Genomic DNA, 18,287 nt, shown 5'->3' with positions numbered 1-18,287 from the left:
ATGACGATTTGTATTATGAGTTATGTGTTTTGGTGACCGAAGTTTGTACGGAGTCCCGGATGAGATCACGGACATGACGAGGAGTCTCGAAATGGTCGAGAGGTAAAGATTCATATATTGGAAGGTTATATACGGACACCGGAATGGTTCCAAAGAAGTTCGGAGTTTTTTTGGAGTACCGGGAGGTTACCAGAACCCCCCGACAAAGTTAATGGGCCTCATGGGCCATAGTGCAGAGAGGGAGGCAGGCCACAAGAGGTGGTGCGCGCGCCCCTACCCAATCCGAATTGGACAAGGGGTGGGGGCGCGGCCCCCCTTTCCTTCTCCCTCTCCCCCTCTGTCCCCTTTCCCCTCTCCGTTGGAAGGAAGGGGGGGCGAATCCTACTAGGAGTGGAGTCCTAGTAGGACTCCCCCATGGTGCGCCACCCCTAGGGCCGGCCACCTCCTCCCCCCCCCCTCATTTATATACGGGGGCGGGGGGCACCCAAAGGCATATCAATTGTTCTCTTAGTCGTGTGCGGTGCCCCCTCCACAGTTTACTCCTCCGGTCGTAGCGTCGTAGTGCTTAGGCGAAGCCCTGCGCAGATCACATCACCATCATCGTCACAACGCCGTCGTGCTGACGGAACTCTCCCTCGACCCTCTGCTGGATCAAGAGTTCGAGGGACGTCATCGAGCTGAACGTGTTATGAACTCGGAGGTGCCTTACGTTCGGTACTTGGATCGGTTGGATCGTGAAGACGTTCGACTACATCAACCGCGTTAACCTAACGCTTCCGCTTTCAGTCTACGAGGGTACGTGGACACACCCCCCCCCCTCTCATTGCTCTGCATCTCCTAGATAGATCTTGCGTGAGCGTAGGAATTTTTTTTGAAATTGCATGCTGCGTTCCCCAACACCGACTCAGGGCCCAGTACTTGAAGGTGGCGGGGTCGAGGGCTCCAGTTTGACAGCTCCTCCCCATGAGTTGTGGCGGAGTGATAGCCTGGCCCTATAGAGGGTTCGTCCTCGCACGAGTCAGTTGCATGTCGGCCTTTGGACGCTACTGCGGTAGGGTGACACTGGATCTGGCCATTTCGGTCGGCTCCAGCTCATTTTCATGTGCTAATGGCGAGGTTTGTGAATTCGGGGTGGAGATGGTGCCGTTGCCAAGCAGCAGATGCACAGGCTATTGAGTTGGTGGCGCTCGGGTCACTAACTGCGTGGTGTGGAGGGGCGGGTTGCTTCGGGGGAGCACCTACCTGGATTTCTCAGCACCAACTATGAGGCTCTTGCAAGTGTCACTTTCCTCGCTCGGTTTTCGTCCTAGAGCTCCTTTTCTTCATCTACCCCAAGGTCATGTCTTTTAGGCGAAAGCCTAAGACACATGTCTTGGTCGAGCGGCGGCGGCATCTCCTAGTCGCTGCCTCCTTTAGGGTGTGGCCTTGATGGTCCTCAATCTCGTTCGTGCTTTCCTAGAGCAACATGGTTTGGTAGACGACTTTCTGACATGTCCACATGTCTTTGGGCTTTGTTCATTGCTTTGGAGTCGAAGTTGTTGTGGCTGGGTCCGGGCGGCGGAGATGAAGAGCGATGGGTGTCTAGTTGCGAGGATCCTTTCCAGTGTAACCCTGGCATACATTCCCTTTGTCGCTCGCGTTCAGAATCAGTTGTCTTGCCGCTAGTGCGTGTGGTCGGTTGTTTGGCATAGGCCAACGTGGACTTCGGGCGACTGCTCTGGTGTCGACCTCGTAGATTGTTCGATGCAGCAGAGTTGGAGTTCGTTGCTCGGGAGAAGCGATGACGATGACTCTTGCAGGCAACCACAACGGTGGTCATCCTCTCGGTAGTGTGTGGTGTGCATATGGGTAGCGAGAATGGGCGATGGTGCCTAGTATTTTGGGGCATGATGTATCTGTTTTGGTCTATTTTTTCGCTAATTAACAAAACAATTATTTTCTTCTCCGAATGAAAACCCATGTTCGTCCCTTCAGACTTAACGGCGGCGGTGCTTTGTGCCGTTTCCCTACTGGGGGCATCGTCGTGGAGCTCAAGTGCATTCAATTGTGGCGTACTGTCGTCTTCGTGCTCTCCCGTGGTCATGCTCGGTAGCAAGGTCATGGAGTGCACTTGTGTGTTTCTTCCAGTGTGATTTCTGTTGTTTGATTTTTTTTGATCTGCTATGTAAAAGGGCGCTCTCATTATCTTTATATCATTCGGCAGTGTGACTTTATCTAAAAAGCGAAAGAAAGCCTATTTCTTTTCTCATAGCAGTTTGGCAACCGTCTGGCTACCTTATAGCAGTCATTGCCGCCAAATTCCGTGATCCACTGCCCGTACCGTCTGGCTACCCACGTTCTATGCGCCAGGGCGATCATGCACCGTCCTACCCATGAACAAATAGCCTCTGTCAACTTGGTACTGTTCGAGCCACATGCAGATAATTCGGAGATTGTGAGGCCAGTCCGGACCCCGTAGGTGCGGCCATTACGCGATGGACATGAAGAGCATTCAAGCGCGTGGTAATGGTGGCGTCCCTTTCTGCTCCACCGTGCCCCGTACGTACGGTACTCTCTTTTAAGGCTCTCTTTATTTTTTTATTTTTTAATAAGATGTTTTTTTTGCGGGTATTTATTTTTTAAGATGTTATGACTTTTTTTAACACGGTACAGACGTAAACGCTCCTACATACGCGCATACACTCACCCCTATAAACGCATAAACGCACACCTTACCCATATGAGCACCTTCGAGAGACTGAGTCAGCATATCATCTTGCGATTTACGAAGTCACCGTAGGCGCCTCGTCGTCGCCGAAAATCCTAATATAAATCAAGGAATAATGCGAGCACCAGGACTTGTGGGCTGGGATACCACTGTCCCTCTAATCATCCAACCACAGATTGGTTCGCTGAGATGTTATGGCTCTCTTATTGCCTTTTCGTGCAAGGCATGTCCTGTTTGTGTGCACAAGGGGGTTTCACGGGAGCGCTGATAGGCGGGCTTGTTTTGTCAAGATGCCTCAGTACACCGAACCAACCTGTGGTTGAATGGTTAGGTAACTAGTGGTATCTCAGTCCACTAAGGTTCAAGTCTTGATACTCGTATTTTTTCTGGATTTATTTTAGTATTTTCGGTGACGCACGTTCAGCAGGAGAAAACATTTATGTGGACTACGAGGAGCCTACGGTGACGTAAAATCTTAAGATGTTATGTAAGCTAGGTAATAGTGGGCTAGTAGTACGAAGAAATTGTTGACACAGTAGCAACAGTCACGTGCTTGAAAAGGAAAAAGTAGACATGGTACTTACGTCGCGTCAATATTTCACGGTGCACTAAAATGAAGAAGCAACAAACCACCATAGATCAGCTAGCTTTGGAGATTAAGCGCGCGTTTGGTTACCTGTTTTTTTTCCTCTTTGCATACTTGTTCTAGTTGGATGTGATTGCGCAAATTCTGCATGTTAAATTGTTGATTTGTGTTTTTTTTTGCGGGAAAAATTGTTGATTTGTTGCTTGCATCCCTTTTAGTCGGCGGGCTTGTTTCAACATAGACACAAGTTCGATTGTTTGGTTAAATCAAGGACAATTGTGTCGTAATCTTCTCTCCGATGTGGTGAGGTTACTATAGACACACATGGATAGTTAACAACAAAACTAGAGCAAACAGAACAAACTTAGGCATACATAAGTCTTAACCACGCGTAGAAGTTTAACATAGTACGATAAATTTTAAACGTAGGGCACCACAATAATAGAGTCTTAAACCAACAACCAACACGGAACGGGCAACAAGAGCTTTCTAGGCAGTCACGGCGAAGGCGTCGTCGTGCTTCTTGCACTCTCCACGCTGTTGTTCTTGAAGACGATCAACTTCATGGTGTCGGGGGTCAGCAACTTGAAGGTCACCATGTATCTGATCACGATCTGGTGAACGGCGGCGAAGGTGGCCCAACCCTGATCAAGGGTGGCCCTGCTGTCGAGCACCCTGACCATGACCCTCCACAGCCGGTGTTTGTCTTGAGTTTGAACTCCTTAGGGATGGCGGGGAAGTGCTTCACGAACTCCAGAGGCAATGGGAGACTCCCCAGCTTTGGAGCAAGGATAACCTTGTAGAAGTGTCTTGGTACTGACTCCTCATCATAGTATTTGTAGTTCGTCCGCTTGGCGCTTGGGTGATCCTGCACCGACATATCGACCAATGGCGGCACGACCTCCTTGCCCTTCTCCAATGGTGGCACGACCTCCTTGCCCTTGTCGGCCTGCATTATGAACAACACGCAGTTCAAAGGCCAACATTCATTCCTATCGGCCTAATGCTCCTATGTTAACCCACACTACTTACCCAGCACCACACTCTAACCCTCTCTGTTTCACCACCTCTCCCTCGCCATGAACTCCAACCCCAACCCTTTCCTCTAGGGCATTGGATGGAGGGCCTTCTTCTTCGGATGCTCGCTCGGTGACCGCGCGAAGTTCAAGAACACCATGGAAGTGTGCTCGAATTTCAGCGGCATCAAAGACATGCACAAGGAGGCCGACGCTGTGATTAAGAAGGCTACGACGGATAAGCTGAAGACACTAATTCCTGACCCAGACAAGGGTGCAATGTTAGTGGACATCTGCGTTGGGCCACGAATCAGGCAAACTCCAGTGACGCTAGAGAGAGCGCAAGATGGGCCAAGTATAGGGAGTACACGGTGCCACAAGACCAGTGTGCCACAGTGTATTGGACTAGGACGTTGGTCTCGCCGGAGGGCAATAACGACGCGGTGTAGATGGTGGCAGGATGAGGATGAGACTGTGGGCACCACGGTGGTGGAAGAAAAGAAGATGGCTATGCCCCCCGCCGCTCGACACGACTCCAAGGTCGCCACGGCTAGGATTAGGTGCTTCTAAGCAAGTTTTTACCCCAATCCCCACCCCAGATGTAATCAAAAGATGACCGTAAGAACCCTAGAAGCCATCGGTGCAAAACCGATGGACTCGAGGGTTCATCAGTAGTGTTTCCCCTAAACCAATCCCCCACCCCTGATGTGTGTTCCATCCCCTCCCTAACGCTTCAACCCTATCCGCAAATCAAATCAACCACAACTTAGAAACACTAAATCGAATGACAGGGTAAGGGCTTCCCGCCATGACTGATGCGTTGGTCAATCCGATGCTCACCGCCGTCTTGGATCGTCTTGAAGTCGCTCTGGTGGTCGCCCCCGCCGGTGTGAATGGGAAAGAGGGGAGAGAGCGGTGAGGAAGGGGGTGCGGGTAATTTATGATGCGGTTTTGGGAAACAACGCGATGTCTCGAGACCGCATCCAAACGTGCAACCACACACGCCGATGTGCCTAGGGCAGCATCGCTCAGGCCTGGCTATGGGAAAATGGTCGATTTGAGCGTTCCTCTGGATGCCTAGAGCTACTTTAAGTTTCGTGCGGGACAACTTTTAGATGCGAACCGAGCAACCAAACAGGCTGAAAACTGCCTACGCGGGCCTGGCCGGGCCTAATGTAGGTAACTAAATGCATACTAAGGCCCTGATGGATGAGCAAGATTTTATTCCATGGAGCTTCATCATGAACAAAATAGAGTAGCGGATTGTTTGGTACTCCCTCCGTCCCATAATGTAAGACGTTTTTGACATTAGTGTAGTGTCAAAAATCGTCTTACATTATGGGATGGAGGGAGTAAGTTATAGCCGTACTAAATATAGCATTGTTGTTTCCCTACACCGAGGGCCTCATGTATCGAGGATCTCTTGCCTCTTGATTGTAACTCTTTCGTTTTGGAATAAAACTCCTACCCCACAAACACACATGCACGCGCGTGATATGTCTCCAACGTATCAATAATTTGTCAAGTATTTATGCCATGTTTACAATTTTTTATGATTTTGGTGTGCTTTTATATGATTTAATGGAACTAACCCGGACTGATGCTGTTTTTAGCAGAGTGTCGTGGTGTTGTTTTTTGTGAAGAAATAAAAGTTCTCGGATTGGGCCGAAAATTTATGGTAAATTTTTATGGACAAAAAGAAACCCCTGAAGCTTCGAGGAACGACCAGAAGAGCCACGAGGACACGACAGGCTCAAGGGGCACGCCCCCCTAGGGCGCTCCTACCGAGCTTGTCGATTCCTCATGGACCCCCTTGACGTGAAACCGACAACAAAAATCCCTATAAATATAGAAAACTCCAGAAAGAAACCTAGAACTTCCGCTCCGCCGCCGCAAGCCTCTGTTCCAAAGCGATCTCACCCAGATCCCTGTTTCGGCACGATCTTGATATAACCATGGGCTTTGTTAATATAGTCGCATCATATGGTGTTTTCCCCTCTCTTTCTTGTTGTGATGGATTGGGTCTTGCTCTCTGAGGTTTCCTTATGTTGGATTAAATATTGGATTTGAGATCACTCGGTGTATGTCTTGCATGTGGAAACCCGTGGTGACAATGGTATGTTCTGTTGAGTTACTTGATGTATGTTTGTGAATTCAACTTGCGGATTCCTGTGGTGACATTGGGGTAATCTAGGCACATAGGTTGATACATGTTTTCGTCCTATGTTCTCCGATAGAAACTTTGAAGTGATTCTTTGTCGCACATTGAGGGATTGCTATATGATTCAATTATGTTACCCTGTTGAGAGATTGCACTAGTGAAAGTATGAACCCTAGGCCTTGTTTATAAGAATTGTAATACCCTTTGTGCTCCATTTTATCACTTGCTCCTTACTGTTTTATATTTTTAGATTACGAAACATATATCTACTATCCATACTACACTTTTATCACCATCTCTTCGCCGAACTAGTGCACTTATACAATTTACCATTGTATTGGTTGTGTTGGGGATAGAGAAGATTTATTTGATTGCAGGATTATTTGAGAGAGACCATCTTCATCCTACGCCTCCCACAGAGTGATAAACCTTAGGTCATCCACTTGAGAAAAATTTGCTATTGTCCTACAAAACTCTGCACTTGGAGGCCCAACAACGTCTGTAAGATAAAAGTTGTGTAGTAGACATCAACGCACTCACGCTCACACACATCATAGAGCAACTCAAAGGGAGAAAAACACCAGCGAGCATCTTGATCGGCAAATTTGTAGTGTGTTGTTTGGATAACCAAAACTAACTTTCAGTTCTAACAAAAAGCGTTTAATAGATTGTTTTAGGAAAGTAGTATTAGTAATATTTCTATTAAAAAATAAGTATGCTATGTGATTTATAGAGAAATATCTAATTCTCATTTTTCCAAAATCATTTTTTCTTCAAAACTAATATTGAATTATCCTTAAATTTGTTATGATAACCAATGAATTTTTAGTTAAAAAAATCAATTCATGTGCTTGATGGACCTAAGGATCCAATTACTAATGGAGTAGGAGTGAGGAAAATAGTTGTAGATTATTATGAATATCTTTTGTGTTGGGAACCTAGGCCTGGGATGTGTCTCAGGGCAGATTTCTTACTGAGGGAGAGAATAATCCCAAGAGGATAATACACTTCTGGTAACTAAATTTACCGACGAAGAAATTAAGAATACAATTTTTAGCTCTTATTCGGATGGGGCTCCTGATCTAGATGGGCTGCCTTTTTGTTATTTCAAAGTTTTTGGGAGATCATCACAAGGGATCTTATTAATATGTTGTATGGATTGAGGAAGATCTAGGTATCTCCAAACTTAATTTTTCTACGATTACTCTTCTCCCTGAAGAGAACAATGCTAGAAATATGAGGAAATAAGACCTAGTCTACTAAATTGTTCTTTCGATTTTTTTACTAAACTGCTAAATAATAGATTAGCTTTGATAATTAGCATATTAATATCATGTTATCAATCTGACTTTAGGTTTATCTTAGAAAGTGTAGTTACTGCTCATGAATGAAGGAAATATGCCCTAGAGACAATAATAAAGTTATTATTTATTTCCTCATATCATGATAAATGTTTATTATTCATGCTAGAATTGTATTAACCGGAAACATAATACATGTGTGAATACATAGACAAACACAGTGTCACTAGTATGCCTCTACTTGACTAGCTCGTTGATCAAAGATGGTTAAGTTTCCTAGCCATAGACATGAGTTGTCATTTGATTAACGGGATCACATCATTAGGAGAATGATGTGATTGACTTGACCCATTCCGTTAGCTTAGCACTTGATCGTTTAGTTTACTGCTATTGCTTTCTTCATGACTTATACATGTTCCTATGACTATGAGATTATGCAACTCCCGATTACCGGAGGAACACTTTATATGCTACCAAACGTCACAACGTAACTGGGTGATTATAAAGGTGCTCTACAGGTGTCTCCGATGGTACTTGTTGAGTTGACATAGATCGAGATTAGGATTTGTCACTCCGATTGTCGAAGAGGTATCTCTGGGCCCTCTCGGTAAAGCACATCACTATAAGCCTTGCAAGCAATGTGACTAATGAGTTAGTCGCGGGGTGATGCATTACGGAACGAGTAAAGAGACTTGCCGGTAACGAGATTGAGCTAGGTATTGAGATACCGGCGATCGAATCTCGGGCAAGTAACATACCGATAACAAAGGGAACAAAGTATGTTGTTATGCGGTTTGACCGATAAAGATCTTCGTAGAATATGTAGGAACCAATATGAGCATCTAGGTTCTGCTATTGGTTATTGACCGTAGATGTGTCTCGGTCATGTCTACATAGTTCTCGAACCCGTAGGGTCCGCACGCTTAAAGTTCTGTGACATTCGGTATTATGAGTTTATATGTTTTGACGTACCGAAGGTAGTTCGGAGTCCTGGATATGATCACGGACATGACGAGGAGTCTCAAAATGGTTGAGACCTAAAGATTGATATATTGGAAGCCTATATTTGGACGTCGGAAGAGTTCCGGGTGAAATCAGGATTTTACCGGAGTGCCCGAGGGGTTACCGGAACCCCCCGAGGGTTAATGGGCCTTGTTGGGCCCTAGTGGAGAGAGAGAGGGGCCTGCCAGGGCAGGCCACGCGCCCCCTCCCCTTCTGGTCCGAATTGGACAAGGAGGGGGGGCGGCGCCCCCCTTTCCTTCTCCTTCTCCCCGTTCCTTTCCCCTTCCTAGTAGGAGTAGGAAAGAGGGGAGTCCTACTCCTACTAGGAGGAGGACTCCTCCTCCTGGAGCGCCCTACAGGGCCGGCCGGCCTCCCCCCTTGCTCCTTTATATACGGGGGCAAGGGGGCACCCTAGAACACACAAGTTGATCATTGATCTCTCCCAGCCATGTGTGGTGCCCCCTCCACCATAATCCACCTCGGTCATATCGTAGCGGTGCTTAGGCGAAGCCCTGCAACGGTAGCTTCATCAACATCGTCAGCACGCCGTCGTGCTGATGAAACTCTCCCTCGAGCTCTACTGGATCGTGAGATCGCGGGACGTTACCGAGCTGAAGATGTGTTAAACGCGGAGGTGCCGTACGTTCGGTACTGAGGATCGGTCGATCGTGAAGACGTACGGCTACATCAACCGCGTTGTCATAACGCTTCTGCTTAACGGTCTACGAGGGTACGTGGACAACACTCTCCCCTCTCGTTGCTATGCATCACCATGATCTTGCGTGTGCGTAGGAATTTTTTTGAAATTACTACGTTCCCCAACAGTGGTATCAGAGCCTGGTTTTATGCGTAGATGTTATATGCATGAGTAGAATACAAGTGAGTTGTGGGCGATACAAGTCATATTGCTTACCGGCATGTCATACTTTGGTTCGGCGGTATTGTTGGATGAAGCGGCCCGGACCGACATTACGCGTACGCTTACGCGAGACTGGTTCTACTGACGTGCTTTGCACACAGGTGGCTGACGGGTGTCGGTTTCTCCAACTTTAGTTGAACCGAGTGTGGCTACACCCGGTCCTTGAGAATGTTAAAACATCACTAACTTGATGAACTATCGTTGTGGTTTTGATGCGTAGGTAAGAACGGTTCTTGCTCAGCCCGTAGCAGCCACATAAAACTTGCAACAACAAAGTAGAGGACGTCTAACTTGTTTTTGCAGGGCATGTTGTGATGTGATATGGTCAAGACATGATGCTATATTTTATTGTATGAGATGATCATGTTTTGTAACGGAGTTATCGGCAACTGGCAGGAGCCATATAGTTGTCGCTTTATTGTATGCAATGCAATCGCCCTGTAATTGCTTTACTTTATCACTAAGCGGTAGCGATAGTCGTAGAAGCAATAGTTGGCGAGACGACAACGATGCTACGATGGAGATCAAGGTGTCGCGCCGGTGACAATGGTGATCATGACGGTGCTTTGGAGATGGAGATCAAAGGCATAAGATGATGATGGCCATATTATATCACTTATATTGATTGCATGTAATGTTTATCCTTTATGCATCTTATTCTGCTTTGTTTGACGGTAGCATTATAAGATGATATCTCACTAAAATTTCAAGGTAAAAGTGTTCTCCCTAAGTATGCACCGTTGCCAAAGTTTGTCGTGCCGAGACACCACGTGATGATCGGGTGTGATAAGCTCAACGTTCATCTACAACGGGTGTAGGACAGTTTTGCCCACGCAGAATACTCGGGTTAAACTTGACGAGCCTAGCATATGCAGATATGGCCTCGGAACACTGAGACCGAAAGGTCGAGCGTGAATCATATAGTAGATATGATCAACATAGTGATGTTCACCATTGAAAACTACTCCATTTCACGTGATGATCGGTTATGGTTTAGTTGATATGGATCATGTGATCACTTAGATGATTAGAGGGATGTCTATCTAAGTGGGAGTTCTTAAGTAATATGATTAATTGAACTTAAATTTATCATGAACTTAGTACCTGATAGTATCTTGCTTGTCTATGTTGTTGTAGATAGATGGCCCGTGTTGTTGTTCCGTTGAATTTTAATGTGTTCCTTGAGAAAGCAAAGTTGAAAGATGATGGTAGCAATTAAACGGACTGGGTCCGTAACTTGAGGATTATCCTCATTGCTGCACAGAAGAATTACATCCTGGAAGCACCGCTGGGTGCCAGGCCTGCTGTAGATGCAACTGATGACGTTAAGAACGTCTGGCAGAGCAAAGCTGATGACTACTCAATAGTTCAGTGTGCCATGCTTTACGGCTTAGAACCGGGACTTCAACGACGTTTTGAACGTCATGGAGCATATGAGATATTCCAGGAGTTGAAGTTAATATTTCAAGAAAATGCCCGGACTGAGAGATATGAAGTCTCCAATAAGTTCTACAGCTGCAAGATGGAGGAGAATAGTTCTGTCAGTGAACATATACTCAAAATGTCTGGGTATAACAATCACTTGATTCAACTGGGAGTTAATCTTCCGGATGATAGTGTCATTAACAGAATTCTTCAATCACTGCCACCAAGCTACAAGAGCTTCGTGATGAACTATAATATGCAAGGGATGGATAAGACAATTCCCGAGCTCTTCGCAATGCTAAAGGCTGCGGAGGTAGAAATCAAGAAGGAGCATCAAGTGTTGATGGTCAACAAGACCACCAGTTTCAAGAAAAAGGGTAAAGGGAAGAAGAAGGGGAACTTCAAGAAGAACAGCAAACAAGTTGCTGCTCAGGAGAAGAAACCCAAGTCTAGACCTAAGCCTGAGACTGAGTGCTTCTACTGCAAACAGACTGGTCACTGGAAGCGGAACTGCCCCAAGTATTTGGCGGATAAGAAGGATGGCAAGGTGAACAAAGGTATATGTGATATACATGTTATTGATGTGTACCTTACTAGAGCTCGCAGTAGCACCTGGGTATTTGATACTGGTTCTGTTGCTAATATTTGCAACTCGAAACAGGGACTACGGATTAAGCGAAGACTGGCTAAGGACGAGGTGACGATGCGCGTGGGAAATGGTTCCAAAGTCGATGTGATCGCGGTCGGCACGCTACCTCTACATCTACCTTCGGGATTAGTTTTAGACCTGAAGAATTGTTATTTGGTGCCAGCGTTAAGCATGAACATTATATCTGGATCTTGTTTGATGCGAGACGGTTATTCCTTTAAATCTGAGAATAATGGTTGTTCTATTTATATGAGTAATATCTTTTATGGTCATGCACCCTTGAAGAGTGGTCTATTTGTATTGAATCTCGATAGTAGTGATACACATATACATAATGTTGAAGCCAAAAGATGCAGAGTTGATAATGATAGTGCAACTTATTTGTGGCACTGTCGTTTGGGTCATATTGGTGTAAAGCGCATGAAGAAACTCCATACTGATGGACTTTTGGAATCACTTGGTACTTGCGAACCATGCCTCATGGGCAAGATGACTAAAACACCGTTCTCCGAAACAATGGAGCGAGCAACAGATTTGTTGGAAATCATACATACTGATGTATGTGGTCCGATGAATATTGAGGCTCGCGGCGGGTATCGTTATTTTCTCACCTTCACAGATGATTTGAGAAGATATGGGTATATCTACTTAATGAAACATAAGTCTGAAACATTTGAAAAGTTCAAAGAATTTCAGAGTGAAGTGGAAAATCATCGTAACAAGAAAATAAAGTTTCTACGATCTGATCGTGGAGGAGAATATTTGAGTTACGAGTTTGGTCTACATTTGAAACAATGCGGAATAGTTTCGCAACTCACGCCACCCGGAACACCACAACGTAATGGTGTGTCCGAACGTCGTAATCGTACTTTACTAGATATGGTGCGATCTATGATGTCTCTTACTGATTTACCGCTATCATTTTGGGGTTATGCTTTAGAGACGGCTGCATTCACGTTAAATAGGGCACCATCAAAATCCGTTGAGACGACGCCTTATGAACTGTGGTTTGGCAAGAAACCAAAGTTGTCGTTTCTTAAAGTTTGGGGCTGCGATGCTTATGTGAAAAAGCTTCAACCTGATAAGCTCGAACCCAAATCGGAGAAATGTGTCTTCAGAGGATACCCAAAGGAAACTGTTGGGTACACCTTCTATCACAGATCTGAAGGCAAGACATTTGTTGCTAAAAATGGATCCTTTCTAGAGAAGGAGTTTCTCTCGAAAGAAGTGAGTGGGAGGAAAGTAGAACTTGATGAGGTAACTGTACCTGCTCCCTTATTGGAAAGTAGTTCATCACAGAAACCGATTTCTGTGACACCTACACCAATTAGTGAGGAAGCTAATGATGTTGATCATGAATCCTCAGATCAAGTTACCACCGAACCTCGTAGGTCAACCAGAGTAAGATTCGCACCAGAGGGGTACGGTAATCCTACTCTGGAGGTCATGTTACTTGACCAAGGCGAACCTACGAACTATGAAGAAGTGATGGTGAGCCCAGATTCCGCAAAATGGCTTGAGGCCATGAAATCTGAAATGGGATCCATGTATGAGAACAAAGTGTGGACTTTGGTTGACTTGCCCGATGATCGGCAAGCCATAGAGAATAAATGGATCTTCAAGAAGAAGACTGGCGCTGATGGTACTGTTACTGTCTACAAAGCTCGACTTGTTGCGAAAGGTTTTCGACAAGTTCAAGGAGTTGACTATGATGAGACTTTCTCACCCGTAGCGATGCTTAAGTTTGTCCGAATCATGTTAGCAATTGCTGCATTTTATGATTATGAAATTTGGCAAATGGATGTCAAAACTGCATTCCTGAATGGATTTCTGGAAGAAGAGTTGTATATGATGCAACCGGAAGGTTTTGTCGATCCAAAGGGAGCTAACAAAGTGTGCAAGCTCCAGCGATCCATTTATGGACTGGTGCAAGCCTCTCGGAGTTGGAATAAACGTTTTGATAGTGTGATCAAAGCATATGGTTTTATACAGACTTTTGGAGAAGCCTGTATTTACAAGAAAGTGAGTGGGAGCTCTGTAGCATTTCTAATATTATATGTGGATGACATATTGCTGATTGGAAATGATATAGAATTTCTGGATAGCATAAAAGGATACCTGAATAAGAGTTTTTCAATGAAAGACCTCGGTGAAGCTGCTTATATATTGGGCATCAAGATCTATAGAGATAGATCAAGACGCTTAATTGGACTTTCACAAAGCACATACCTTGATAAAGTTTTGAAGAAGTTCAAAATGGATCAAGCAAAGAAAGGATTCTTGCCTGTGTTACAAGGTGTGAAGTTGAGTCAGACTCAATGCCCGACCACTGCAGAAGATAGAGAGAAAATGAAAAATGTTCCCTATGCTTCAGCCATAGGCTCTATCATGTATGCAATGCTGTGTACCAGACCTGATGTGTGCCTTGCTATTAGCTTAGCAGGGAGGTACCAAAGTAATCCAGGAGTGGATCACTGGACAGCGGTCAAGAACATCCTGAAATACCTGAAAAGGACTAAGGATATGTTTCTCGTTTATGGAGGTGACAAAGAGCTCGTCGTAAATGGTTACGTCGATGCAAGCTTTGACACTGATCCGGACGATTCTAAATCGCAAACCGGATATGTGTTTACATTGAACGGTGGAGCTGTCAGTTGGTGCAGTTCTAAACAAAGCGTCGTGGCGGGATCTACGTGTGAAGCAGAATACAAAGCTGCTTCGGAAGCAGCAAATGAAGGAGTCTGGATGAAGGAGTTCATATCCGATCTAGGTGTCATACCTAGTGCATCGGGTCCAATGAAAATCTTTTGTGACAATACTGGTGCAATTGCCTTGGCAAAGGAATCCAGATTTCACAAGAGAACCAAGCACATCAAGAGACGCTTCAATTCCATCCGGGCTCAAGTCCAGGTGGGAGACATAGAGATTTTCAAGATACATACGGATCTGAATGTTGCAGACCCATTGACTAAGCCTCTTCCACGAGCAAAACATGATCAACACCAAAACTCCATGGGTGTTAGAATCATTACTGTGTAATCCAGATTATTGACTCTAGTGCAAGTGGGAGACTGAAGGAAATATGCCCTAGAAGCAATAATAAAGTTATTATTTATTTCCTCATATCATGATAAATGTTTATTATTCATGCTAGAATTGTATTAACCGGAAACATAATACATGTGTGAATACATAGACAAACACGGGTCACTAGTATGCCTCTACTTGACTAGCTCATTGATCAAAGATGGTTAAGTTTCCTAGCCATAGACATGATTTGTCATTTGATTAACGGGATCACATCATTAGGAGAATGATGTGATTGACTTGACCCATTCCGTTAGCTTAGCACTTGATCGTTTAGTCTACTGCTATTGCTTTCTTCATGACTTATACATGTTCCTATGACTATGAGATTATGCAACTCCCGATTACCGGAGGAACACTTTGTGTGCTACCAAACATCACAATGTAACTGGGTGATTATAAAGGTGCTCTACAGGTGTCTCCGATGGTACTTGTTGAATTGAAATAGATCGAGATTAGGATTTGTCACTCCGATTGTCGAAGAGGTATCTCTGGGCCCTCTCGGTAATGCACATCACTATAAGCCTTGCAAGTAATGTGACTTATGAGTTAGTCACGGGGTGATGCATTACAGAACGAGTAAAGAGACTTGCCGGTAACGAGATTGAGCTAGGTATTGAGATACCGACGATCGAATCTCGGGCAGTAACATACCGATGACAAAGGGAACAAAGTATGTTGTTATGCGGTTTGACCGATAAATATCTTCGTAGAATATGTAGGAACCAATATGAGCATCCAGGTTCCGCTATTGGTTATTGACCGGAGACGTGTCTCGGTCATGTCTACATAGTTCTCGAACCTGTAGGGTCCGCACGCTTAAAGTTCTATGACGATCGGTATTATGAGTTTAGATGTTTTGATGTACCGAAGGTAGTTCGGAGTCCCGGATATGATCATGGACATGACGAGGACTCTCAAAATGGTCGAGACATAAAGATTGATATATTGGAAGCCTATATTTGGACGTCGAAAGTGTTCCGGGTGAAATCAGGATTTTACCGGAGTGCCGGAGGGGTTACCGGAACCCCCCGGGGGTTAATGGGCGTTGTTGGGCCCTAGTGGAGAGAGAGAGAGGGGCCGGCCAGGGCAGGCCGCGCGCCCCCTCCCCCTCTGGTCCGAAATGGACTAGGAGGGGGGGCGCCCCCCTTTCCTTCTCCTTCTCCCCCTTCCTTTCCCCCTCCTAGTAGGAGTAGGAAAGAGGGGAGTTCTACTCCTACTAGGAGGAGGACTCCTCCTCCTAGCGCACCCTACAGGGCCGGCCGGCCTCCCCCTTGCTCCTTTATATACGGGGGCACCCTAAAACACACAAGTTGATCATTGATCTCTCCCAGCCGTGTGCGATGCCCCCTCCACCATAATCCACCTCGGTCATATCGTAGCGGTGCTTAGGCGAAGCCCTGTGATGGTAGCTTCATCAACATCGTCACCACGCCGTCGTGCTGACGAAACTCTCCCTCGAGCTCTACTGCATCGTGAGATTGCGGGATGTCACCGAGCTGAACGTGTGCTGAACGCGGAGGTGTTGTACGTTCGGTACTGAGGATCGGTCGATTGTGAAGATGTACGACTACATCAACCGCATTGTCATAACGCTTCCGCTTAACGGTCTACGAGGGTACGTGGACGACACTCTCCCCTCTCGTTGCTATGCATCACCATGATCTTGTGTGTGCGTAGGAATTTTTTTGAAATTACTACGTTCCCCAACAATGAAGTGGTGCATTACGTAGCTTCTTCTAGGCAGAAAGGATTATTTTCTAAAATGGACTATGAGAAGGCTTATGATAGAGGACAATTATTCATGGAGATCTTCATCACTGCAGCTTGAGGGATCTGGAAGGACAGGAACAACAAACATTTTGGGGGGATTGCACATTACTCCTGGATATCTAGATTTAGTTATTATTTATCTATGATGGTGCATAGGACAAAAGATAGCTTACACCCCTTCTCTTGCTTATGATTCACTTTAGTTTGGTGTTAATCACCTCTCTTGCTGTATTTTTATTTTCTTAGACTTTATTACCTGTCTCACACCCCACCCCTCTTTTAACCCTCCCATGTACATATGTAACTAGTGCTGACTCTGAGCTAATTTAAAGTCAATGGGTTAAAAAAGGCTTATGATAATGTTAAATTATATTTCTTATATGAGGTTTTATCTGTAAGAGGTTTTGGTAAGAAATGGATATGTTGGAACAAAAACATTACCCAACAGGGTCTTTAGGTGTTAAAGTGATGGCGTCCAGAGTGACTTATTTGTCACACGTAAAGTCCTAAGATAGGGAGATGCTTGATGTTTAATATAGTACTTGATGTTTTTGCTAGGATGTTAGTCAAGGGAGGTCAAGCAGGTCTAGTAACTGGGCTTTGCTCTAATTTCGTTCCATGGGGGTCATGTGTTTACAATATGCAAATGAGACCCTCCTTTTCTTATGAAAGGACATGAAAGTTGTTGTTAACATTAAATGTATGTTAACTTGTTTTGAGTCAATTTTTGGTAGGAGTATCAACTATCATAGAAGTGACCTAGTTCTCGTTAATTTTGATGAAGGTGAAATTGATCCTCTCCTTGAAATCTTTCAATGTATTACTGGCAGTTTCCCTATTAAGTATCTAGGATTACCCCTCTACTTTGAGAACCTTCATAGGGAGGATTTGCAATCTTTGCTAGATAAGATGTTAGCTAGGATTGTTGGTTGGAGAGGAAAGCTTCTCTCTCACATTGGAAAAATTACTCTAGTTAGATCTTGTTTAGCTAGCATCCTAATTTATATGTTGCATTTATTTAAATTTCCTAAGTGGGGTATTTCTTTGATTAATTCTAAAGTGTCCAACTGTTTATGAAGTGATAGTGAAGGTAAAGATTAGATACATTTAGCTAATTGATCTTCTATTTGCATGGAGAAAGAGTTTGGGGGCACATAGATCCCTAACCTACAGGATATGAATTTATGTCTCGTTGCATTGGATCCTAGGTTAAAAGATATCTTGAGGGAGAAGGATCTTTATTGAGAAAGGTATTAGATGCTAAATATAATACCAAGTCTCCAATATCATTTGATGTCATGACCCACAACCTTCCCAGTTATGGAAATGAATTATGTGGGCTATGGAAGTGGTTAATATAGGATATAAATGGGTGACTTTGGGAGAATTGTTGGTTTGATAATTCTCCTTTAGCTACCCAATTTTAGGAATTGTATTCATGTCAATGAAAAAGATGAAACCGTTGCTGAGATTTAGGATGGGAAACACCTTAAAGTTTCTTTTAGAAGAACTCTATCTAAGGATCTTATGCTATAGTGGCATGGTGTGTGAATTATTGCTAGGGCAATTTTGTTCAGAGATCTAGATGAATCTTTGTTGTAGCAATACGAGTCTAAACACTTTTACTCGCTAGGTCTTTATATGCATTTGTTAATTTTTGA

Source organism: Triticum aestivum, chromosome 7D (genome assembly GCF_018294505.1).
Source record: "Triticum aestivum cultivar Chinese Spring chromosome 7D, IWGSC CS RefSeq v2.1, whole genome shotgun sequence".
NCBI classification, from domain to species: domain Eukaryota; kingdom Viridiplantae; phylum Streptophyta; class Magnoliopsida; order Poales; family Poaceae; genus Triticum; species Triticum aestivum.
This window is presented reverse-complemented; position numbering follows the sequence as displayed.